General features: G+C 43.7%; 1 protein-coding gene and 1 long non-coding RNA gene across 4 annotated transcripts in view; one reads left to right on the plus strand and one right to left on the minus strand.

The window, feature by feature from the left end:
• The window catches only part of CHST8 (carbohydrate sulfotransferase 8), a 285,704-nt gene that overhangs the window by 87,801 nt on the left and 172,230 nt on the right, over positions 1-25,673 (plus strand). The window lies entirely within an intron of this gene.
• Positions 1-25,673, minus strand: part of LOC132243606 (uncharacterized) — a 267,778-nt gene that overhangs the window by 30,699 nt on the left and 211,406 nt on the right. The window contains exon 3 of one of the 2 annotated variants that reach the window (XR_009455293.1): positions 9,171-9,232. The exons of the other annotated variant lie outside the window; for it this stretch is intronic. This is a non-coding gene — a long non-coding RNA (uncharacterized LOC132243606). The remainder of the gene's footprint in view (positions 1-9,170; positions 9,233-25,673) is intronic. 2 annotated transcript variants of the gene reach the window in all.

Raw genomic sequence — 25,673 nt, forward strand, 5'->3', positions numbered from 1 at the left:
GGAGCCTGGGAAGTCCTGCATGCGAGTGGAAAGGTACCCAAACGAGCTTGGATACTAGAATAGAACAGCAACTCCTGGGTCTCAGGGAGGCGGGGATCTGGTTCATGGTGTGACTGCAGACAAGTGAGGGGCCCTGGCAGTGCAGCTGGACAGCCAAAACCCATTAGCCCCAACCCTGATGGAGCCACCCCTGCAGAGCAGGAAAGGAAGCATTTTCTTTTCCCCTTCTCTCACGGCTGCATCTTTGGGACAGCCCAACTCTACACAGCCCCTGAGTGAACTGTTGATACAACGGATTGCCTTTGGCTGTCAGAAAGTCGGATAGCCCTGCTTGAGAGGACGCTCTGATGCGACTCACCAGTTTGGAGTAGCAGTCTACAGAGCAGCTACTCTGCTCCATCACTTGAAACCTTCCTGCTGAACGGTGTGTATTTGAGCGTTAGCTATCACATTCCTAAACTCAACATTGAAAATCCACAGAGATCAGTGGCCCAATTCTAAAACCAGAACTAAGAAGATAAAATGTTTCATTACCTCGCTGAGCCAATTTAGGAAGAATGTGCCTGGTTAATACGTGTATCAGCCCTCTGCCCAGCCTCATTGGGTTTCGAGATAAGAGCTCTCCCCATCTCATAGAAAACTACATAGACTTTTATATTTATTTTGTCTTTTTTGCGGGCCTTTTGATAACCAATCCCTGTGTAGATATGTCCTTTCTCTCCCTTTGGTTGCTGCACATTGCTTATTCATCAAGGTATGAGTAAGCAGTGCTTTGTGCGCAATTCCATGGAGGCCAGATAAAGGGAACTAGAACTTCAGATACACTCCAGCTGTTCTCTACAACCGCCATTTACTTCCCCTTGCAAATGTAAATCTTTCAGCTCTCTCCCCCTAACATTTCTTCTTATTTTCCTTTAAAGAAGAGAAAGGAAAAAGCTGTCTGGGGAGACAAGCACAGATTTCACAGGCTCCAGCTTGTGTTTAAAATATATAAATTACAAAAGAAAGCAGCCAGAAATGGCGCATCTCACCTCTGCTGGGCAGGAGCTAGTGTCAGCCAGCAATGACAGTCAGGCCATAGAAAGCCCTGGCTGGTTTGTCTCCCCAGACAGCATTTTCTGTCCAGATGATAGTGGCAGTAACACTGTGAGAGGAGGAAATAGGGAAGCAGCCCAATAGTGCTACAGAAACTCCAGCTTCAGCTGAACTACCACTAGCAGTCAGCTTGTCACAGGTGGCAACACAGACTTGTCCTGCCAATGGACTAACTCACGAGCCTTGTGCTCCAAACAACACCCTGCAGCCACATTGAGGAGAGGGTTTTGCACCCCTTTCTTCAGGGATTCGGTTTGTTTTTTTCAAAATAATACAACTTAAACATAGCAGTTGTCTTCTCCCCTTGGTGGGGAGCAGTATCTCAATAAGGCTCACAAACATGCAACAAGCAGCATGCTATTTATTTTCCCATTCAGAGGAGATTTAAAACAGCAAGGAGGCAGAAGCCAGATATTTGGTTCAAACCAAGTCCTGTCTGCTCCTCATCCCACATTGCAGTGGTTTCCATAAAACTAAACTGGGATCTGCACCAACCCTTGTTTCAGTTTTCTGACTAAAGTTTTGCCAAAAAACAAACAAACCCTGCTTCTTGGACCATTAATGCTGTTGCACTGTAAGTGGTCATAAAGATTCATGGCACTTTTCATAAGATCAGGGATGCTAACCATGGCAAAAACCAATCTCTCTTACTATGAAAATCTTATGTGAAGTTTCAGGACACTTCTGGCTTGGTCACTCCCATTCTAAAGGAGTGTGCTTTTATCCCTATACAGGGATGCCTAGAAGAACATGTCATCATTTGGAGAATTTGGCAGATGAAATACTAAATCGATACCAGGTATTATTCTGATAACAAGTAATCCTACTAGTGCTCACCAATGGTGGCTTTTTCCTTCCACCGGGCTGCTGTGTTTGCTTCACAATCTGCCTGGTTGTTTTCAAACAAGTTTCTTTTGGTAGATAAAGGCATTCAGAGCCTCCTAGCCCAAAGTTTCTTCCCATAAAAAAGTGTGCTTCTAACAGGGGTGTGAAAGGAGAGGTTTGTAAAGGGCACTTAGACAATGGGAAAGCGATAGCAGTTGGTTGTTTGTGTCCATTTGTGTCTTCAAGATATTTGTGCCCTCAGAATATCACTGAACTCATATACTTCATCCTCACACACGACAACTTTAGTTTCAACAACTAACAGTTCCTCCAGACCATGGGCACAGCTATGGGTACCAAAATGGCCCCACAATATGCCAAACTTTTTATGGCCCACCTGCAAGAAAACTTCTTCAAGAACTGTACCATCAAACCCTTAATGTATCTGAGATACATAGATGACATCATCATTTGAACCAAAACCCTGCAGTCTCTGATTGATTTCCACCAAAAATTCAACCATCATCACCCCTCCATCAGACTATTGCTTGAATACTCTAACACCAGCATTTCCTTTTTGGACACCACAATCAATATCCAAGATAGTAAAATTCAAAATATATAAGAAACCCACAGACCAACATACATATCTACACAGAACCAGTCATCACCCTAAACACACCAAGAAAGCTGTAATGTAGAGTCAAATTCTCCAATACCACCGAATTTGCAGCCAGGAGAATACCCATGACTGCCACCTCACAAATCTCAAAAGGGCCTTCAGCCAGCAAGGACACTCTTCCAGAGAGATAGATTGTACTTTTGAAAGAGCCACCCAGATACCATGTGAAGATTTGCTGCAGTACAAACACAAAATCCCCATGAATCGCATACCATTAGTTATGACATATCAACCTACCCTGGAACCTACATGGAAAATCCTCAAACAAATGCAACCCATACTAGAAGAAGACCCAATTCTTAAAGAAGTCTTTCCAGAACCACCCAACCTAACCTTCAAGCAAGCACTCAACCTCGTTAACCTCATCACCAAAAAACTCCCTATGACTCAAACTACACCAAATGGATCCAAACCGTGCCAGGACAAGAAATGCAAAACCTTCCAACACATCTCTACCACCCCCACTATAACTACACCCCACAATAGAACCATCACCATTCCTGGATGGTAAGACTCTCCCCTACTTTTTCCTGGATGGTAAGATCCAGGAATGGAGAGTCTTACAACAACAGAAAGTCCCTATGCCTGAAGATTGGTGACTGGGCCCAAAAACTTGCCATGAACTTTTTTCCAGCTACTCAGTTGGTCTAATAAAAGATATCACATCTACCCAAAAAACCTTGCTTACTTGTGTCCTTAGACCAACATGACTACAACCAAAAGCCCAGCATTTGTGCTCTCAAAATTCTCTCTAATATTACTATGGTTACCTGTGCAGTACAGGTTTTGCCATGACTATTTAATGGATTTAACTGGTCATTTACAGCCTGATGCCAAGTTTGCACTAATGATTAAATGTAGAGGGGTCTGTGTGAGCAAGCATTTTCTCACTTGGATTTTTGAAAAATCAGGTTGATAGAGCCATACTCAAAGATCTTTTTTGAAGTCTCTGGGAATCTCTCCATTGGCTTCAGTGGGCTTTGGATCATGCCCTAAGAGTTTATCAGTCACTAAGGCCCTTGTGTTAGCAGGGTTTAACTCCGATTACTATGGGACATACACCTCCACATTTTTCCTGTTGCTGGTTAAATCTGTATTCACACTACGGCACTCTGAAATCAGATGTTTCCCCAAGGATATTTCTGATGCTTATCCTTCTTTGCTAAGGAGAAAATTCCTTTATATAACAGAACTGGGAGCTTCTATTGAAAACTTACCACCCTGCAAAGAAAGATGTTGTCATACAGACTGGTTTCTCTGATAGAGCTGTTGCAATACTTTTGTTACAAAAATATGAAAGATAATGTCAAGAGAATGGAATAGATTTAGGGTCTTGTGATAACATAACACACTGTACCACAAAGGATCACAGGATTGGTTCTGGTAATTGAAAGGACTGCTGAAAAAATAGGTCTGAGTCTGTGGACAAGGAAAGCAACAAGTTTGCACAGACCAGAAAAAGCACATTATTGTTTAATGTTGACTTTTTACTGATATTTTGACAAAACCAGTCATTGCAATTTGAAATATTTCAGCCATTTTTGCTATTGATTTTCCTGCCGAACTTGTCTTGCTACCTTGAAGGATAGGCCCAGATTTTCCAGACCCTGCACACCCAGCTGGCAGCAAAGCCAATTCAGAAAATAAGTGAAGCCAAGTGTCTGAAAATAGTGAGTGTATCAAGACCCTGGGACTGAGACTCTGATTCACTTTCACTGGGAAAGGAAAATGAGTATGAAAAGTGTTTTTTTTTTTTAAGATGGAAACTTAACATTTTGGAGTAACATTATATTAATTCACATTTCCCTTTTCTACAGTGCATCTTTTTGGGCCAAATTCTGCCCTTATTCTCACTTATGTAATTGAGGGCAAAATGTAGCCCATTGGGTGATAGTTTCAGTGTTAGTCTAACTCATAGTGACCAAAATATGTCCCATGGAGCTGTCTCATCCAGCCTGCAGAGCTCCCAAGAATCCAGAAATTTGGCAGTGGGGCAAACAATAGCACTGTTTATTGCCACAACTTCCCAAATCACAGCAATTAATGCTCCTACCCCTTGTCACACTGTCAAATTTCCAGACTCATGGTGAGTCTGGCAGACCAGATAACATGGCTTTCACTGAGTGGGATCAGGCCCATAGACTGGCCCCCAGCACTTGTGCTGCCTGCAGGGCCGGATGGGTTGGGCACCGCTAGTCTACTTCTCATGTTTCCCTGTTGACTCTGATGGGAGCAGAGACAGGTCAATGCTAAACCCTTCTGAAGATTCCCCGAGTCTGGCATTTTAGGAGGGATGGTGTGCAAGTCAAACTAGGTGGCAGTAGCATAACTGGGGTAGTGAGCACATTTTGACTTAGAGGAGGCACTGCCCCTGCCAGTCTTTGCTGCAAACTCTGATGAAGCAGATCTAGCTATCCAACCCTAGGACCTCCACACTGGGACACCCTAGGCAGGTAAGACCACTCTACTTCTCCCCCTATCCCTACTCGGGGCACAAAACTCATTAGTTATGCATGTGTTGGGAAAGGCTAACTAAGAAGCCCAGGGACTGAATCATAAAGACTGTAAAGCAAAAACAAACTCTCCAAAAGCCACACATTATGCAGAAGCCACACATTACGCAGAGAAGAAATATATTCTATCCCATGCATCCATTGTGAAAATCCTGCCTGCATCCCAACCAAAAGAGAGAATAGTTTGGCCCCCAGCTCCACTCTGATGGTTTTTAGCTTTGATTCCTCAGAGTTATCTATTTTTTATTATTAAAAAATGAGAAAGCAGCTATGGCTTTGTTAAATAAAGAATGGATTTACTCTTTAGTTATTGCCACACTTTTCAGCTCATACTGAATGGAAATAGACATAAAAGAGGTTTTTTAGTACTGTGATAGACCGTGTAATGGTTGGGTGCATTATAGTGTGCAACTCTGGTTCTCTCTCTCACGGTCTCACTGACTGCAACTCCTAATGAACAAGTTTAAAAGGATCAAACCATCGAGTGGATAATGTATCTGGTGGGCTCTCTCAAAGTATCTTTTTCTTGCTTTGTACCGTAGTAAACAAGTTAAAAATGCAGTAGAGAGGAAAATTGCTAGTGACATGTAGACCTCACTGGCTTTTCTACATTATCACAAGTTGTAAAAAGACACTTTGAACAGCACAGAAAAGTAGTTATTTCAATTAAAAGGCTTGGAGTAACAGCTTTCAAGCAGCAGATATATAACCCATGATTTTAAATGGAAGTATGCAAATATAATTTATTTTCTGGAATTTTTGTACAAAATTTACTTAGCCCCCCAGAAGCTTTGTAGTTAAATATCCATCATGTTGAGTACCATGTGCCAGAGTCAAGGATTATGAGATTTTATTCCTGTAACAGGATTTGCCATTAAAGTGACAGCTAGCAGCCCCCTGTAACAGGAACATAGGAATTGCTATTGTGAAACAGATCAGTGGTCCATGTAGTACAATATCTTGTCACTGACAGTGGACAGTACAAGATGCTTTAGGGGAAAATGCAAGAAACTCTGCAGTATGGGATAATCAGCACTCAGGGAGTTTCCTTCTAATTCCCAATAATAAGAGATCTACTTAATTCATGGTTTTGCAGATTTCACAGGAACTATGAAATCCAGGATTGTCTGCAAAATCTATGAAATCAACAAAAAAGCTTAGTAAAAATAAAGTGCTGGCTCCCCAGTGGGAGCCAGAGGTCCTTGCTGCCGGGAGGGGAAGGCACCAGCTAGGGGAGTGGCACAAAGGGCAAAGGGCTGCTCCCTCATCCCCCCTCCCCCCACTGGAGCTTCTCTACCAATCAGCACCAAGGGGCAGGCCAGCATGAGAAGCAGCCAGCAATCAAGATGGCAAGCGCCGTCTCATCTCTCCTCCTCCCCCAGGCCTCTCTGCCAATCGGGGCCAAGGGGTGCGGCCTCTCCACTAACCAGAGGTGAGGGGCAGGACCATTGCAAAATGCTCACAACATCAGTTCTGCATGCTGAGAGCAGGCTGTGAAAAACTCTTTGTCTTGCTGCGATTTAAGTAGGGTCCTACCAATAATGTAAGGTGGCCTATCCACTAACACATGGAAGTTCGTATTCTTTCCAGGGCTTCGTTTCATTTTGAAACATGCTATTAGTATTTTGAATATCCCCATTACATGCATAAAAGGCCTTAACAGTGCAGTTAGGCTCTTGCCCTTAATGATATCCTGTGTCTGAGTTTCACAGGCTGCGTGTCTTATGGATAAAAAAAAGGATCAAGGAATTTCAGTGCCAGATTTCAGTGGCAGTCTATTTCAATTACAATTTCACCCCCTGGCTTTTATATTGTGAAAAAGAATGAATGGAAGCACCCAATCTACTTCCTCTGTTCTCATTGTATTGCATATTTATTTCATCCCATGGTGTTCAATCCCTTTCTGATGTAAGCAAATCCAGAGTTTTTGATCTCCATCCCTAAAAGATTTCTGTCTCTAATCTGTCACTTCTCATTCTCCTCCCCTCACCCCCACCACAAGAGAGAGTTGGGGGTGCACAGGCAACTGATGGGGGGGCACATGCCCCCCTTCCCCCCCAAGATTGGCCCCTGACTCAGCACTGCTCAGGATAGGGAAGTTTTTGCCACGTGAGCTGGTGGTGTGTTGGGGGCGGGCACTAAGCCATGGCACAGAAGTATAGGAGTGGATATGGGGCTTTTGGCCTGCCCCCGGTCCAGCCCACAAATTGTGCCTCCCCAGACTCAGGAGGCACCAGTCATCCCTGGGGGGGGGTGTCTATTCTGAAGTGTCCTCAAAAGCTTTAAAAAACAGCAGTTGAAACACTACTTTGTTTATACTGTGTGGTAACTTAGTGAATTGTCTGCATGGAGAAAAATTTTGAGCAGAATAAAATATATAAGAACATAACCTAAGCCTTGAATATTTAAGCCTGGGATTGCCCAGATGTCTGTTTAAGGCAAAAATGCATTTTCTTTAAGGAAGGAGATATGACCCTTCAGCTATTTATTCCTTGGTAAAAGAAAAAAAAAAAAGATCTTCAGCTTGTGGCACCACAATCATTCTCACAACAGCTCATGTTTTAGGTGAGGAATAAAAATACCATGAGCTGATAACTCTGAAACCTGAAATAACACTGGAATACAGAAAATGAGGTACATAGAGAAGAATTCGCTCTACAGTCTTTCATTCAGTTGAAGGGTTTTGGGTCAGGTCATAAAGCTTTTCAGAATTCATTAGAAGACTACAGTAGGGCTGAGGGGGGTGGAAGGGGGGCTGATTCTATTCCTGCTGACGTCAATGGCAGAACTCCTCGTGCTTGCCGTGGGAACAAGCATAAGCCCATGGGATAAGTTTGAAGATGAGATAAGTCCTGGTTCCTTTTTTTAAGGTGCAACACGGAAATGCATCATGGAAATTTGTCCATGCATTGCTTGAACTCAAAGAGGCACACTGTACACTGGGCCATTAAGCTCCTCTCATATTATTATTTCTACAGCTGAAAGAAAAAAAATCTGAAAGCAGCAGGCTGTGGTATCTGGTAATTATATTCCAATACTCTTAAACTCTTTCAAATAATTAGTCAATCAAGCATCCTCTACAAATTGATATTGGGCCAAACTCATCAGCAGAGTAATCCTATTGACTTCAGTACTTTTACACCAGGGTTGATATGCTCCAATTCATTTATTTTCTACAAATAATTCACTTTGGCTGATAGCTTGCTCCTTGCAAAGCTCTAGCTTGAAATCCTCTTGCAGTGCTGTTGCTATTCGCTAGCTTCCACTGGTGCATCCATTTTTTCCAGCCCTAACTCAGAAAATGCAAAACACACACTGTGCCAGGAAAATGAATTTGTTCAATAAGCACTGCAGTGTCAACTCGTACTAATTCTGTAATGCTGGAATAAACAAAGTCAGGAATTATGCTTGGCTTTTTAGCCATCAATAAAACCTTATAAATCTGTAAGTACTCATAAATTTCACTGTCCAAAAACTGATATTGAGGCAACTCCAACTTAGAAAATTCAAATTGCTTTTTAGCCAAACAATAAATGAAGCTAATATGTATTGACTGCATTAACAATTCATAAATGCACAAAAGAGAAATAAACAGGCTTTATAGCTCTGCTATATCTTTGAGGCATTGATTAAATTCTGTAGATGCTGGTGTGTCACTCTAGCAGTTATTCAATAAGTCTAGTGTTGGTCTGTCAGTGTCTTTTGTCATTGCGCTGACTGTCCTGCTCCTTCTCAGGTTGGCAGCTATTTCGAAAAATGAACTGTCACCGTGGGATAATCAATTAATCAAGCATGGATTGCTTGACCGAGTCTTCTAATGAATGTTAACATGAAAACACTTGTCAGACACTTTGCAAGCCAAAGCGTTTGTACAGTTGGATTCCATGTATGGGTATTTGGCTGGCAGTGAGGCCAATAAGCATGGACCCAACTCATTTGTTAAACATGGGTGTTACTTGTAAGCATTTCTTTGAAAAAGAATGGTTAATTTGTGAACAACTCAGTTGGATTTAGGGGTTCATTCCTGTTCTTTAAGAATTGTGTTTGGTCTTTACCTTGCAGCAGGTATTGGGCCCTCATAGGATTGATCCCAAAATACATCATCTTCAATGGAGACCTGAAGGGTAAATGCATTTTCATGAGCTATTAACCTTTTTTCAACATAAGAGCAATTTATGTGTAACATATAATTATCATAGTGCCTAGCAACGCCCCTCATTTTCAACTGATATTTCATTTTCTAGGGTTGTATACCTCTGTCATTATGATGACAAAAACATGTTAAAGGTGTCTATGAAGATGCTCTTCTTGATTAAATGTATTTGTATAAATAATGGCCTAACTCACCATAATTGTTTTTAGTATGGGAGTGGAGAATAACTATTTCAGTGGGGAGCACACAGTATCTCATACGTGCTGTGAGATCCTATGGAATTATAGGTGAGGTATTAAAGAGAAAACGTCAAAAACCCAACCTGGCCTCTCAGATGTAAACTCTGAGCATTCAGCACCTTTGAAAACATGCAAAATCTTGACTCCTGTATGTGCATTCAGAATAGTGGTCTGTACTAGGCCAGTTCTTAAGCAGATTAATTTGGGGAAGTCTGCTGGAAACTGCTGGCAAGACATGCCAGTTAAGAATTCATCTCTTTTGATGGTGTTGAAAATATTTCTGTTTGAATGTGTGAAAGTTGTTTCAATTAAAAAAAAAGAACCCAAAACAATAGCTACTGATCCTGCCCATTACAGTCAGATTTGCAAAACTGCATGCATATTTTCAGGCAACATATTTGTGCATGTAGATTTTCACTGCATGTGTGAACAGGCTCAAATGAGGTATCTGCATGTACTGAGGCACCAACTGTGCATGGGCATATGCACATATCTGTCTTATTTTATGTAGGTGTATGTGTTAGACATGTAAGTTCATGTGTGCCAGGATATGCTTGTATTGTTGGAGGCTGACACTGACAGAGTAAATGTAGACTATAGTGCTGCTCATAATTTCAACTGGGTGTCTCCAGATTACTTTACTAGAAGTGCCTTGCATGAAACCAGACAGAAGACTTTAAAAAAGCAATATTAAGAGCATCATGAATATAATAACTGAACAGGAAATTTTCTATGAATCTAAGTAATTCTAGTACAACGATCATTTTAGAAGACTGTCATTTTAATGATGATAGGTTTTACTTTGCAACTTCCACTCATGAAAATAACATACAAGAGCCAAACATAATGCAAGGTTTCAAATGCACATGTATTGTCATGTACTTGGCTTTAAACAGGTAAATCTGTGTACTTGTGAAGGTTAAGGTTGCAAACAGATAGGTTTGCATATTTATATCCTAACTTGCATAAAACTCTGATGATTTGCCACAGCCATGAGCATACAGAGGTGTAACGACATGGCCAGCTGCCTGGGCTGCCCAGCTCCCATACACACAGCGCAGCTCCTGGTTGCCACTGCAATGCATGATCGCAATGGCAGTTGTGTGGCTGTAGCAGAAGCTGTTTTGTTTTGTTTTTTTAACTTCCCCTTTCTTCCAGGCAGAGTCCAGAGTGGCTGCCCTGGTTGCTTCACCCTAGTTATGCCACTGTAAGCATGCTTAAGTGTATATAGGTTTGAAAAAAAATGCAGAGAAATGTACATTGAGCCAACTGCACAGTTTTTTCCAGGAAAATATCAGCTAAATAATCTGAGCATCTTTCTTCGATCCCTTCAGTAATACACTTTCATCTAATCCCTAATATTATGAATGTTCTTGTGGCAAGAACTTGTCATAAACTGGTCTCACTTTGCAGAGGTTCCAGAGACGAGTAATTCTAGAGAGCGTACGCTGCTCTACACTAAACTCAGCTGAGGTTAAATGTGTTCTTTTATGCCATCACAACTTACATGATGGTATTAATCTAAGTAAAAAGAAACATCTGGAATGTAGTGGATTGGAAATGACAAGCTGGAACAACATACATTTCTGCAAGCGTTTGAAAAGCTGTAGCAACACTGAGGCCATTCTTGATGTTGATTTAACTCTGGACAGGTCATTTACTTATATTTTTGAGTGCATTGTTTGTACTGGAATATTTGCATCTGTAACAGGGAACTCCTGTCCCTGTTACTAGGAAGGTGGGGGAGGGCAGGAAACTCAGGGCTAGAAATGGTAGCAAGTAGTAGCTACACAGGTGGACTGAGCCAAGGACTAAAAAGGCCAGGGGATTAGTGATGCAATTAGCTGCACCTGGGCCCTGGGTGCAAGCGATCCGGTCACATGGCCAAAAGAAGGCTGGACTTGGGCATATAAAACCAGTTCCTGACCATGTGAGGGGCAGTCTGGCTCTGGCTGTGAGAGGATGCGTTGCTTCCAGGAGAGAGTTGGCTGCAGCAAGGAGCCAAGCCAGCTTGAGGAATACTTGGGGGCTGGAAGGATGGAAGCTAGCCAACCTGAGCAGCAGGGCTTGAGTGCCAGAGTCCCAGATGGGTTTAAGTTAGGACCAGTTAGGTCACTGTTTAGTGCTGGAGTTTTTCTACTGGAGGACCAGGTTGTGGCTACAGGGGAGGAGGAAGCCACAGGTGGGGGTACCTGGGTGGCACTCCGCTATCAGTGACAGAAGTCAGCCCCAAGCTAGAGAGCTGATGCTAGCTGGGTGAAACTGGAGCCCGAGGAGGGGCTGCTGCCAAGTCAGTGCTGCTGCCCAGGAGCCAAGGTCTTAGACAGTGGACCAAGGCTGAGGGTGTGGGCAAAAAAAAAAGAGGCCAAGGCTGGGACAACTAAAGCCCCAACAGGTGCTCTGAAGCCTGAGGGAGCACTTCCTTCATGGGGAAGCACTTGAGGGCAGGGGGAGCACCGACCCCAGACTTAGCTGCGAAAGCAGAGCTAATCGTTGAGGGAACCAGCAAGGTTACCCTGACCACAGAGACCATTCCCCCAACTACCCAAAAGATAATGCCCACGCTGTGGCAGGCAAGAGACTGGAGGCGAGGTGGGTCCAGGAAAGAGCTGGCAGGTGGGTTGAACCACAGTGGGTACTAGGTGCTGGGGTGGCAGACCCTGAGGCCTGCTACGGCATCTAAATGCATTACTTTTATTGTAAAACCCCGATATCGTTTTCTAGAAAGAAAGACCTGAATTTGTAACGTATCTTGGACTTCTGTTAACTTTGGATTTTCCACAAGCACAGTTTAACATCTGCCGGGCAACAGCTCTTTGATTTTAATTGAAATATACATATTATTGCCACCTCTCTGGATTTTTGGGACTTCATGAGTGACAGTACAGTGCTGCATGTTTCATTATATCGAGGATTTCAAGTTTGCAATCTGAGTGCTCTCCGTGAATGGCTGTGAAATTAACATGCATCTAGAGTTGTGTTTGTTTCCTCAAAAAGAGAAAAGCCCTTTGGAGAAAAGTCAAGGAAGAAACTCAGCCCAGGATGTAAAAAAAAAAGTCTAAACATGGTCCTTTCAGTGTGTTCTGTGAAATAAAACACAACAAGAAGAAAGCCATTCAAGTGTAAACAAGAGCGTATCAGTTGACGCAGCCGTCATGTTTGGATTGATCAGTTCTCCCCCTCTCTGACCACCCAGTTCACATTTGCCTCTCTCCACTGTAATTTCCTATAAAGCCCCTCTACACTGCCAGAGCAGTGTGAGGGGTCTTTAGCACAATAAGACTCACACAGTGCAAATAGCTTCATATATTAAAGTCCTAAATATTCAAAAGCCACTAACGTGTATTTAATAGACATCATGACAAATGGAAGCCTGAATATAGATTACTTCCCCTGAATTTGTCAAAGTCAGTGGAAGATGTGCGTATGCATGAGGATAGAATTTCACTTATTTCCTTTTTTTAGCCTGTAACCTGGGTGGTACTTCGACACACACCCCTCTCCAACTGAAGGGATCGGAGTGGGTGTCGGAGCACTGTGGGAGGCGTCGGGGAGGCCCTCCTTTCCCTATAGAGCAGAGACAGAACACCAGTGGGGACATAACCATATACCCTGTAATGAGGGAGACAAGGTTTTAGGACATAACATAGATACCAGGGGGTGTAGTGTACACTCAAGTACCCTGGGGGAACGGAAGATCTCAGCAATGGTTAGGCATACCCATTCAGCTGACAAGAGATAGGTTGACAAAACATGAGACGCAGGTTGACAAAATACACAAGAGTGCTAACAAAATATGGCGCATGAGTTAACAAAGTACAGGACGCAGGTTAACAAAATGTAAGATGTGGGCTAACAAAAATAGAAGTGGGTTAAGAAAATATGAGATGCAGACACCCTATGAAGAGGTGGGGGAAATAGATAAGGATCCCACCTCCCCAGTGGGGGTTCCCTCTTCCTAACAACTCACCGCTGAGTTGCCTTGACTGGGAATCAAACCTTGAACCAGCCTCCCAGGTGGGGATTCCCTCTTCAATCAATTCACCCCTCAATTGCCTTGACTGGGAATCAGAGCCAGGCCTCCTGTGATGGTTCCACCACTAACCACCCAAGGACTCTTGCAGGGAGTCTCCCTGCAACTGCTGCAAGCCATGTTGCCCAGCCTCCTGTTGGGGGGAATCAGGGGCCTGAGCTGCTGCCTGCGACTTGTGGCTTGGATCTCCCACACGCCGCTTCACACGCTGAGCTCCTGGCTTCCCAGCTGGAGAGCTTCTGTCCCTACTGGGACCCAGCCACACTGGGTGCCTAGTACTGAGCCATCACCTGCAGCTCGGGGAAGTCTGGTCCCTACTGGGACCTTCTGCATGCCACTGGCACACCAGAGACGCTTCGGCCCCGCTGGGACCCTGCTGCCCGGGCATGTGCCAGAAGCCTGGGGCCAAGCTGCTGCCTGTGGCTTGGGAAAGTCCGGTCCCTGCTGGGGCCCTCTGCACGCCGCTTGCACGCCAAGAGGGTTGGAGCTGAGCCACCTCCTGCGGCTCCCAGGCTCCAGTCCCCAGGCGAAAGTCCTCCAAGCACTGTCCCGTGCACCAGGCTCCTTCAGGGATCTTCTGGGGCAACTGCTCTACCCCGCTGGCCAGCTCTTACCAGCTCTTCAGTGCCCCTCTTCTTGTCCCTTGCTGATCTTCTCTCCCTTGAAGCCAAGTATGCTGCCCCTTTTGTCCTCCTTCCACCCCCCAGGTGGCTGGCGGGACCCAATCAAGGGACCAGAGAAGTGAGTCTTCTCTCAGGTCTGGTGTCCCTACCTGGCCCCTAGGTGAGGAAGAGGACAAGCCTTTTCCTTTTCCAGGGCCCGATTGATGGGGAAAAGGAAATCCCCCTCCACCAGTCATTTTTGAACTTTACAAAACCCTTGGACCAAGTCAGCACCGGCAAGTCCATCACAAGTCCTTTTTCTCTTTTCACACATGATACTTAGTATAGAAGCATTTCAACCAAAACACTATTGGTTAGGCATGTATATTCTATAATGTTGGTTTTCTACTTGAGTCCACATGGTTTCCAATTTCTGTACAGTTTTAAATACAATATTGCTTTCAATGCAAGACACACGTATTATATCTAAATATTGCTTCTAGAAATGTCTTCCTAAATTTGAGTTAAAAAGGTAAAAGCCCTCATATGCACTGTGGAAGTTGTTTTCTACATTTCTGTTTGCTGCTTTTTTTTTTTTAAATTGAAGTCAGAAAATTTAGATGAGTCTTCAATTCAGTGGTGCCTTTTATTTGAGCAAATATAGTATTATCAAATGCAATATGCCTACCTGTGAATACAGGGGGAACTCAGAGGTTGTACATTGGCAGAACACAGGATTTATTAGCCCGTGGTGAGCTTAAAACTCAGTTCCAACTGGGCTGCAGCCTGAATACATACATTCAAGCAAACCCAGTTCAACCAGCAGCTTTTGAAAAAAGATGACGAGATTAAATGTGCACAAAGACTATGTTGCACTGGTGTCTAAGAGCACGATCTATATTCAACAGCATTCGCTTTTATTTATGAAATGGCAGCAAAGTCTCTGACACATGCTCTGTTGTTGTCATAACAACATTTTTTCTTAACCCCTTGCCAAAGGGCACCTGACACTGGGAGCTCTGCACTTCACTTACCTATGACAAATAGTCTGTATACAGGCAGGATGAATGGTTCCAATAGCCTCCTGGAGCATCCCACTGGGGAGAACTTATACGTCTACTTATAGGAAGGTTTTTTGTTGGTCCGCTTATGTATTTTGTTACCCGCCAACGAGTTCAAGTGGAAAAAAGTATTATATATAATCATGTACATTCATTTCCAGAGCATGCAGTATCCACAGCACACCTGTAACTGTATCTTCTGCTGGGAGTATTTTGGAAAGATTTGGATTCAAACACTGATCCTGAAACACTTACATACATCACCTTAATTGTAGGCATAGTTCCACTGAAGCCAATGGAACAAGGTAAATATTTGCATGGTACCAGAAGCACTGTGCAAGTGGTGAAGAGCTTGTGTTAATGAGGTGAACATTGTAAGGGAGAAATTGAAGCAGAATTACTATAACTACTACTCCCACATAAACGAATGCTGGGGGCAGAAAGAGAAGGCAATCTGTGTAAATAATGCAGAGTATTTCCTACCAGTCAGAAAATTGGTGGCAGTATATATTTTAGCTTCTCTATCAACGTATGTTAATTCTCACGCATGCTATTTGCTTCTTGAAACAAAAGCCAACATTTTCAAACAGAATGTCTAAATGGATGTAGCTAGGCTGAGGAGCTGAAAATCAGTTGTCATGGAAGATACTAGGAACTATAGTTTTTCAGCAGCTTTGAAAAAGATGCTGCTTATGTGGCTGTATTAACTAGTAATATTACTAAAGTGTATTAACTATTAACTTTTTTAAACATTGTGAAAATATGTAGCCCTGCTGATCAAGAATATTTGAAAGCCAAAATGATCAGATTGGCTTAAAATCAAGATATATTTTAAAAAATGATACATTGGACTCATTTTACTGCCTTCTTCTCATGTTTGGGCTTTTAGGTTAAGGACAGAAGTTACAGCAAGAGATGCATCCTGTGACAATTGGTTTAAGTGATCAGAAACTAGTTAAACCTGTAACAGAATAGAAGTTCAGTGCACATAAACCAGTGTCAAAGTGGCCAAAAGCAGTTTAAGATAAACCAGGTTGAATGTAGTATCATACCTAAATTGATTTAGGTCAAACCGGTTTATGCAACTTCTGTCCCAGACCCATTCCTGGTTCAGGTTAAATCAGAGTCCCCCAGCATTTTGCAGCTCTGGGCTGGGCTATGCTGTCTGCTCCAGAGAGAGGGCCTGGCCCTGCCCCTCTGCTCTCTAGGTGGAGCAGTGAGGGCTGGCTCACCACCCCCTTCCCGCTAGGCAAACCCCCGCTGGGGGCTGGGGCCAGGGTGGGGGGGTTAAACTTCCCTTCCCCTGATTACAGAGCTGCCCTGCCCTGCTTACCTGGTGCGGCTGTGACTGTGAACTACAAATCCCAGAGGCACCTGGAAGCAGGAAGAGGAAGTGATGGGCAACCCTGCAGAGTCCTGCTACTGCGATTCTCGGCTGCAAATCCCAGAGACCTTGGGTACAGCAGGAAGAGGAAGTGAACACGCAGCCCATGATGGCTACATGCCAGAGAGCCATGCTGTAGCACCCCCTGGCTTCTGGCTTGAGCCACTGCAGGCATGTGGATACATTTCCATAATCAAAAGCAGTCTGTTCATTTGCTTATTGGTTCAATCTTTGCAGTTTAAACTAACCTGCAAAGACTAAGTCAATTCAGCCTCAGGCTTTTTGACTGTCTATACTTAGCCTCAGACTCACATCTCACGTTCACAAAGGAAAGCCAGACGGACTGCAAACTTGTTTTTGTTTTGTTTTAAAAGCAAAGCAAAACCTCTCATGAAATCACGTAACTCAAGGAGCAGCGGCTTTAATAAAAACACCAAATATAGTGATATTATTGTTCAATGGCTGAGACCTGGCAACAATTTATAGGGTACTTCAGCTGTTTGCCTGGTTGAATCTCCAAACTACAAAGGTGCCAAAGTGGATGGAGCAGTAAAGCTCCCCCTCAAAGCACCTGGTGCTCAAAGCTTATTCATAGATGCTAAGGTCAGAAGGGACCTCAACAGATCAGAGTGCTATGGTGAGATGACCCCAGCCAGATGCCTATCCAGCCTTCCCTTAAAGACCCCCAAGGTAGGGGAGAGCACCACCTCCCTTGGAAGCCCATTCCAGATTTTGGCCACCCTTACTATGAAGAAGGTTTTCCTGATATCTAGCCTAAGTCTGCTCTCTGTCAGTTTGTGACCATTGTTCCTTGTTACCCGAAGAGGCACCCTGGTGAACAGGGCATCTCTGACCCCTTGCTGCGTCCCCCTAATGAATTTGTAGGTGGCCACAGGATCACCTCTCAGCCTTCTCTTGCTTGTGCAGAGACACTCACAGAAATGTGCAAGGTGCTTAGTAATGAAGGTCAGCTTCTGCACTGAACTGAACAGTGGTACATGTGTATGTGAGAGTGCGTATGAGAGATGGAAGAGCAAATATATCGTGAAGGCAGAGCATAGATGCACCAATGGCTTAGGTGAAATTCTGCACAAGAAAGTCATGCACAAATTGAATGGAGCTTTGTGGATTCAAGGCACTTCTCTTGCCACCTTACAAACTGGGTTTGTGTGTGCAGAAGGGTGGGCTTTAGAAGAAAGTCAAAACAACCTGTTGTGGGCACCAGCCATAGCTATTCAAGTAGCAGTTCCCATGGAAGAGCATCTCCCTAACTAGCAGCTCAATGGCTCATGACATAAGCAAGGCACAGTGATCTTGCCATTTCAGAAGCATGCAGCGCCTGCTCCCCAGAGTTTACTTCCAACTATTGGGCTTTGAGTAACACAGCACACTCAGTATTCTGACACACTGCTTAGCATGGCTGCCTCGGCATCCACAGCCACAGTCCAGCAGGATCGAATCCTGAGTCATTAAACGCTCCTCTCACGGGAATATGAAAAACCTGACATGCACATGGGATATTTGCAAAAGGCCGTTAAACAGTTATTGAAAACAAGGAAGTCATCAGGAAATATAAACATGAAGAGAGGAGCCAGTAGCAAACCCAGATCTGGTCACCCTCCAAGGTACAGATTTGAACAGGTCTGAATTGTGCTGTCCAGACTCATCTCAGAGAATGTTTGCCTAGGGACGTTTTCACAGAATAAAATGTGTCCAGTCTATTTTCCATTAAGGAGCAATAGAGACCTGCACAAGTGGTGAGGCATATGCTAGGAAAGTACAACCCCATTTCCTCGCATACACCAGCCAATTTCACACGCTACTGCCCAATTTGCACGTGCAGTTAGCTGGATTCCATGTTCAAATACTTTTCCGAATGCAAATGCTGGGTTTGGCTAATGCAATGGGTGCGCATGCATTACGCTCAGCCTCCCTCTTGTATAGAGCTTGGAAAGTACAGGCTTTATCTGACATATTGTAGATGGTTAGTAGCAGTGGACCTTCTGCTGGTGCAAGTCAATGGAGCTATGCCATTTACAGCATTGGAGGCTAAGGCTAGTGCTTTTATCACCTGGTCTAACTGATTCCCATACACAACTATTGTTTTGCCAGACAGCATCCAAGTCACGCTGAATAAAACAGCAACACAGCAGACCTGTAGGCCACTGGATGTGCTATTTGTCTGGGTTAAAAGATGGTAGAGCTTGTGTATAGTGGGAACCAGAGGTGACCTTGTCTTTAGTTCCTGTAGTCCTGAGTACTAGCCTAGGGATACAAGATCATCAGTCGGGGGGAAGGCGTGGTGAAAGAGAGGGAGAACAAGTAATCCTCTTTGTGGGTTTCATTTCTTTGGCTATTACTCTCAGCAAACACCTCTGTGCCTGTCTAAGGGGAATGTGTACAGCACACTGAACCATGCTGGGGCGTTGTCATCAACCACATGGATACTTTAGCCTTTTCATTTCAAAAACACGACCCTACCTTTCACTAGCCTCGATCAATGAGCTGTTCCAAACCAGGGCAGATTATAATATTGATTTCTGTTGTTTGGTTTTGGCAATTAATTCCCTGGTTCAGCTAGACTGTTGTTAGCTATATGTTATCAGGGCCAAAAAGAGACCTCCCTAAAACCTTTCATCCCATCATAACAAATCCTTCTATTCTGTCCCCACACAAAAAAAGAAGGAAATACAAATGCTGTGTCTAGATTAGGCCAGTAGAAGTAAATGGCATATGAAGTAGATTGAAGCAGTATTACTGATTCCCAGTACAGAATGAATAGTGATTAGGGCCAAAATAAGCAAGCCTCGTAAGAAGAGCTAGGAAAAAAATCTTCAGTGAACAGTAAATTAGCCCCAATATGCTGCTCCAAATGGTTGGAAACATTTTGTTTTGATCTTTTTGAAACAAAACATTTGGGTGTCTCACTTCAAATGGATGTGTGTGTTTCAAAATGCACCTAAATTAGAAAGAAAGAAAAAAAGAAGAAAATAAACATGGAATTGAATATTTTGGATTGAGGAAAGAAATATTTCACTCTTTTTCATTTCACTTCAAGCTTTATTTCAAGTCATACAAAATGATTCAACTCAACTTGAAGTGAACTCTTTCCTCCCTTTTTTTGGCCAAAAAAGTGGGTTGGGGGCACGGGGGGGGGGAATCCCAATCCATCACCACACACTAACATTTTCCATTTTGATTTGATGAGAACAACTTGGTCACAAAATGGGAAATTGCTCCACCCACTCTCCAGCATGCTCGGCTGTCTCCAAGCTCCAGTCTCAGCCAAGCGGGTTGGAAAACACCTGCCTTCGTGGTGACAGTGCTGTTTCAAACACCTTTCCTGAGCACCCCACTGAAAATGGAATAAAAAGCATTCATTTGAATGCACTGATGGGACACTTGGGAGAAGGGTTTAAAACAGGACTGTCTTAGTGACAGTCCACATGGTCCATATGGTTACCCTTGGTTTGTCCTGTTGTTTCTTTCCTCCTAATTTTTCAGTTTGGCCACAAACCATCTGCTAGCTGGGAAGTACAAGAGCACAGGCCTGGAAGGGACCTCCTGGACCACATTCATAGTGCAGGCCACCATTTGTCCAAAAGGCTCCCCAAGGTGTGGGGAGTGCCCATCACACACCCCATAGCACACGGTGAAGGACCTGGAAGGTGCCACAGGAAGCGAGCAAGAGAGAAAAGGTTGCAACCAGTGCCTGGCCAGTACAATGGGATGCATTTTTCAGGTTAATTCTGCTCAGCTGACTCAAGAAAGCTGGTCATGGACCCTGCTAAAGAAGACGGCCAAAAAAATCTATTGTTCTTTGCCTATTTGACACAAATGAAAAGTTCTTCCTGACCCCAAATCCAGAGATCAGATTTACTCTGAGGGCATGAGCAAAACCTGTTAGCTGGGCACCTCCAAGGATTCTCAGTAGCATTAGGAGTACAAGCGCACTGAACCAAGCTCCCACAACTGCCCATATGGCCAACAGTGGGAAGAAAAACAAGCTGAATTAGGAATTCAAGGGGAAAACATTTCTTTCCGGCTACTGTAGCAAACCTCAGAATATATTCTCAACCTCTGGAGGGCATGAAGATTTAGGACTTGGCTACATGTGAGTAGATATATTGTAAAGACACACACACACACACACACACGTACCTGCATTTACATGCACATACACCCTTCCCTACATATGTACCTACATTGCTAATTCTGTTAAGACTCTGTATAAATAAATATATGGTTGGGCATAATCTCTTTAGAAGGGAATGAAGATACATTACTTCCTGACAGCTTCAGTAGCTGTTCATGAGCTCTGCCAATGGTAGAAATTCCAGAAATAAGCTAAATGCCAGCCAAATACAGAGAACTTGACAGTGGTGATGTTCTTAAGCTTCTCTTGCCCAGAACTCATGTGCATTTACTTCACACACTGGAACTAAAATTTCCCTTAAAAGTGGCAAGATTTTTCTGGTCACTAAACCTGAATGATATTTCCATCAGAAGTAGTCTCTCTTACAGTAATACTTTGTACAGGATAAATGGGCAACAGTGAGGCCTGAAGACTGTCATAGGATGCATCTCTTGGTACCTCCTCCACCCTCAACTGCAACTTTCACATTCTTAGCACATATAACCATGGAACTACACCGTACATTCATACGGACCCCTGCCCAGAGCTGAAAGATTGGTGTGGCATTCACTCTGTTGAAATGCCATCCAAGAGAAAAAGTGCAGGAAGAAGCCATTGTGTTTCCTCCATACTGCTATGAGCTGTTCCTGGAGCTAGCAAGAAAGTGGCCCAAATGACCTCCAGCTCCTCCGCTCATTTCTCCTTTGAGCTTTTCCTTTGCCCCATTGGGTCTCAATGCAGCAATATGGGACACAGGTAGTACCAGCTGCCTTCCGCTCATTCACCCACATGCAATCCTGCCGTACAGGAGAGACCACTGAAAGCAGAAAGAAACAAACAGAAATAGGGTTGGAAATGTTAGGGCGAAAAACAGGACTAGATGAAAAGCCAAGGAGGAACAGTAGGGAGGAAAGAGAACCTGTTTTAGGTAGCAGGCAAAGTGACAACATTGGAGATTAAAAGGAGGACGGTGAGTTTAGAGCCAAAGAAAAGGCAAAGAGAGGACAATGAAAGAAAATGAATAGATGGAGAAAATGATATTGGATCAGAGATCTCCCCCTCACTTCATTCAATCATATCTGTCAAGAAGCTACACAGCTAGAACTTGGCATCTATACTGCACAGCTGTGAGTCCTGCAGCTTTGGTGGCAGCTTTGAAGGCCTGAGAAACCCTACAGAAATCTTGGTCTTAGGCCAAAGCCTCTGGTTAGGAGCTGTACAGAGGAGGGACCAAGGAGATTTACTGAGTAGCGTTAGGAGGCTTTCCAAACACTAAGCTAATGTTATTGGGGAGAGGGGGCTGAATCTCCTGGAAGGCTCCCACAGAGTCACAAGTGGTACAGAAGAAAGGATTTCTGCTGTGCTTAACAAACAGCACATGTAGGCATCCAGCCAGGCTTCACGTGGACCAGGGGACCCATAGTAAATTCTCACAGCTTTAGTGTTTACTTCATGGCTCCTTTGAAAACAACAGTGGCTAACTATGTTGATGGAAGTCTTGCTTGAGGTCCCAAAGCAGCCATTAAACTCTTAGCCTTCTGTTCAATATAAAATGACATGCTCATTCTGCATTTCTTCCACTGAACGGCTATGGAGGAGTCATGATTCGCTAGATATGCCTGGCTCCAGCCCAAAAATGATTGCACTGCACTTCCCTTCAGCAGCTTGTCAGCTCAGGCTCAGTGACTGTCCTTACAAGCCATGCAGGAGTCAATTGCCTGGTCACTGAAAATAGATTTTTGAATATTTAAGCCATTTTGGGTGGCAGGTACAAGAACATATTCTCTTTCAGGGGCTTTATTATTCACTTTGTCCTTCCCTCCAGCATAAGGTTTCATCTTACTCCACAACACATATTAACATTTTAATTTTTGCTTGTTCACCAGCAGCCTGTCCGCTGGGCTAAACTCACAGCAGCTATGAGATGCTTAGGCAAGTTCTGTGAATGGTCAAGGACATATCATCATACATCTGCTCAGCAGGCTGCAGCCTTGTCTATTATTAAAGTAATCTCTGAACTGCTACTATAACACATGTAATCATCAGATGAAGGATGTCTTTTCCCACCTGCTCTCTACTTACTACCCTGCTATCCTCAAGAGTTTTACTGGTAACTTGTATTTCAGCTGATACGTACCTAGAATTGGGATTCATTAAGAAAAACACAGGGATAGATAGATAGATAGATAGATAGATAGATAGATAGATAGATAGATAGATAGATAGATAGATAGATAGATAGATAGATAGATAGATAGATAAGCTTACCTGTTTGAGCATATTTATATTATTGACTTCATCAAGCCTATATTTTTGGTATCAGTGTAAAGATATGATCATTATTAAATGTGGTTATTATTGTATCTCCTGAGTTTGAAGGCAAAAATATCACCCGCACTTAAAGAAATCAGACAGAACAACTGAATAGCAACTAATGGTGCTCTATCCTACTTTTAAAAATGCATAAGGCTTTCTGTGGGAGTGGAAGGATTAGAAAATGAGTTTAGAAATGGATTTGTGTCAAATTTCATAACCTTAAAAGATCAGTGGCCCCCAAATTAAACCTTTGCTGCCTTTTTTTTTTCTGGATAGAGTAATAGCATCAACACTGTGTTCAACAGGGTAGCCTCCATCATCCCACCCACTGCTTCTTTTCCCTACCACTCAGGATCTGAATTTCAGCAAATTGACCATGCTGTATTTGCTTATGAAGGGGGTAGGGAATTCTGTTACATTTCTACACCTAAGAGTCATAACTAGTGACAATCCTTTATTTGTAGGTGCAATTTCATTCAAGCTTTTCCTCCCCACCACTACCCCACATGGCAGGAGGCCATCATCCCTTGTCCAGCAAGAAGCATGTTTAACCTGCCCATTTCAGAAACAGCACTCCACTGCCAGTAGTGTGCCAAAAGTTCACTAGACTTTGGCTTGTGATGGTGGCTCCTGCACCCTGGTCTCTTGCAAAAGAATAAAAGAACAATTTTCACTTCTTCCTTTCAAGGTAACATGAAGCAATGTATCTGTCTTCACTTTCTATCTGCATCTGGTATCTATTTAACCTTGAAAATAAAAGCAGGACAAAAATCAGACTGTAAGAATTGCTTTCAGATGGATTGCCCAGTTTCTCAGAAAACAGGGGGGATATCTTCCTAAGACCTCAAACTCCATGGCTAGGGACAAACATTACACATAAGCTGGCTTAAGTGATCAGAAACTGGTTTAAACCTGTAACAGAACAGACATTCAGTGCACATAAACCAGTTTGAAAATGGCCGAAACCAGTTTGAGATAAACCTGGTTGAATGTAGCATTAGACTCAACTGATTTGGCTCAAACCGGTTTATGCAATGTCTGTCCCACACATCTTGCTGGTTTAAGTTAAATCAGAGACCCCCATCATCCCAGCATGCTCTCTGGGCTGGGCTCTGCTCCAGAGAGCTGGCCTGGCCCCTCCCCTCTGCTCTCTAGCCGGAGCAGGGGTGGCGCATGGCCAGACTCTGGTTTGCCATGGCCCCTGAGGCAAATTCCCCCCTCTGTCCCCTCTCCCCCCGCTGGCAAACCCTGCAGACCACAACTGGGGTTTGCCAGCCCCAAGCACACCTCCATGGCTTTCCTGCAGCCAGGAAAAAAAACAGTTAATTCCTCCCTCTGTCCAGCTTGCCTGCAGCCATGGAGGGGATTAATTCAACAGCGGTCTCGGAGCAGGGGAGAGAGGCAAGCTAGTCCCCTGTGTGCAGATCCAAGACCTGCACCTGTGAGCCCAGAGCTAAAACCTGCAGGACCTGTAAAACTTAACAAAGCCTTTCTGAATGCCTGGCTGTAAGGAGACACTCTGCCCTCAGGATTAGTAAGACTTATGCAAGGCTTTCTCTTGTCTTCCTGCTTTATATTTTCAGTTAGACTAAGTTGTGTATGGTGTGTTTTACTGGGCTGTATCTTATCTTAGGCAAAGATTTTTGGTAGTTCCTTGTCGTATGCTTTGCAAATTGCTGTGTTCAATACATGCTTGCTTCAGAGAAAGGACTTTTTTCCTATTCCCACTCCTCAATCTGGCAGCAGCTCCCTCCTACCCCTACAACCCCCCACCCACTACCAGTGGCTGGCATCTTGTGTGTCCTGCTAGTCCCAACTGGTGCCTAGCCATACCCGCTCTGCTCCAGCAGGGAGGGGTGAGAGCCTTGGAGGGTGTCTCTCTTCCCTCCCCTTTGGCAGTGGCTGGCAGGCATGCTCCCCAGCTTCTGGCTTGAGCTACTGTAGGCACGTGCCTGCATTTCCTGGTTTAACAGAGAATGTCTGTCCACTTATTAATCAGTTTAAGTTGCGCAGCTTAGACTAACCTGCAGAGAGTGAATCAATTCAGGCTCGGGCTTTTTGAAAGTTTGTCGCTAGCCCAGAAGTTCCGTTCAGTTTCACTGATGCGTAGGTTTAGCATTTTTAACTCAGCTTTTATATAGAAGGTATGATTTGATTAACATGCCTGGCTCAGTCTTCCCTCTCCCAAATAGTAGCATTATGCTCAGGCAGTCTGTCAGCATAATTTCCACCAATGCCAAAGCAGAGCGGGCAAACACCTCTCGTTTCAGCCACAGCAGTACTGTATTCACTTCCACATCTCTATTTCAAAACAGCCAGATGGTTTTATGCAACACCAGGAGTCCATCCTTCCATTCCTGTCTGCCACTGATAGAATTACGTAGCTAGGAAACAACTGCACATCTACCTTTTGAATTTTCTTTAAGCAACACACCCCTACATACAGTGACCCTGACATCAAAACCTTTGTCATTGTTTGCACTATACCAATTAAATGTTTCCAGCCAGAACTTGCTTAGAATCTTATTCATTACAGTGAAAGTTGCTGCCATTTTACAGCTCTCTAATGTAATCACAACCAAATGGTAATGTAGCACAAATGAGGAACATTCATACCAATTACACTTTAGTTTAT

Source organism: Alligator mississippiensis, chromosome 10 (genome assembly GCF_030867095.1).
Source record: "Alligator mississippiensis isolate rAllMis1 chromosome 10, rAllMis1, whole genome shotgun sequence".
Lineage (NCBI taxonomy): Eukaryota > Metazoa > Chordata > Crocodylia > Alligatoridae > Alligator > Alligator mississippiensis.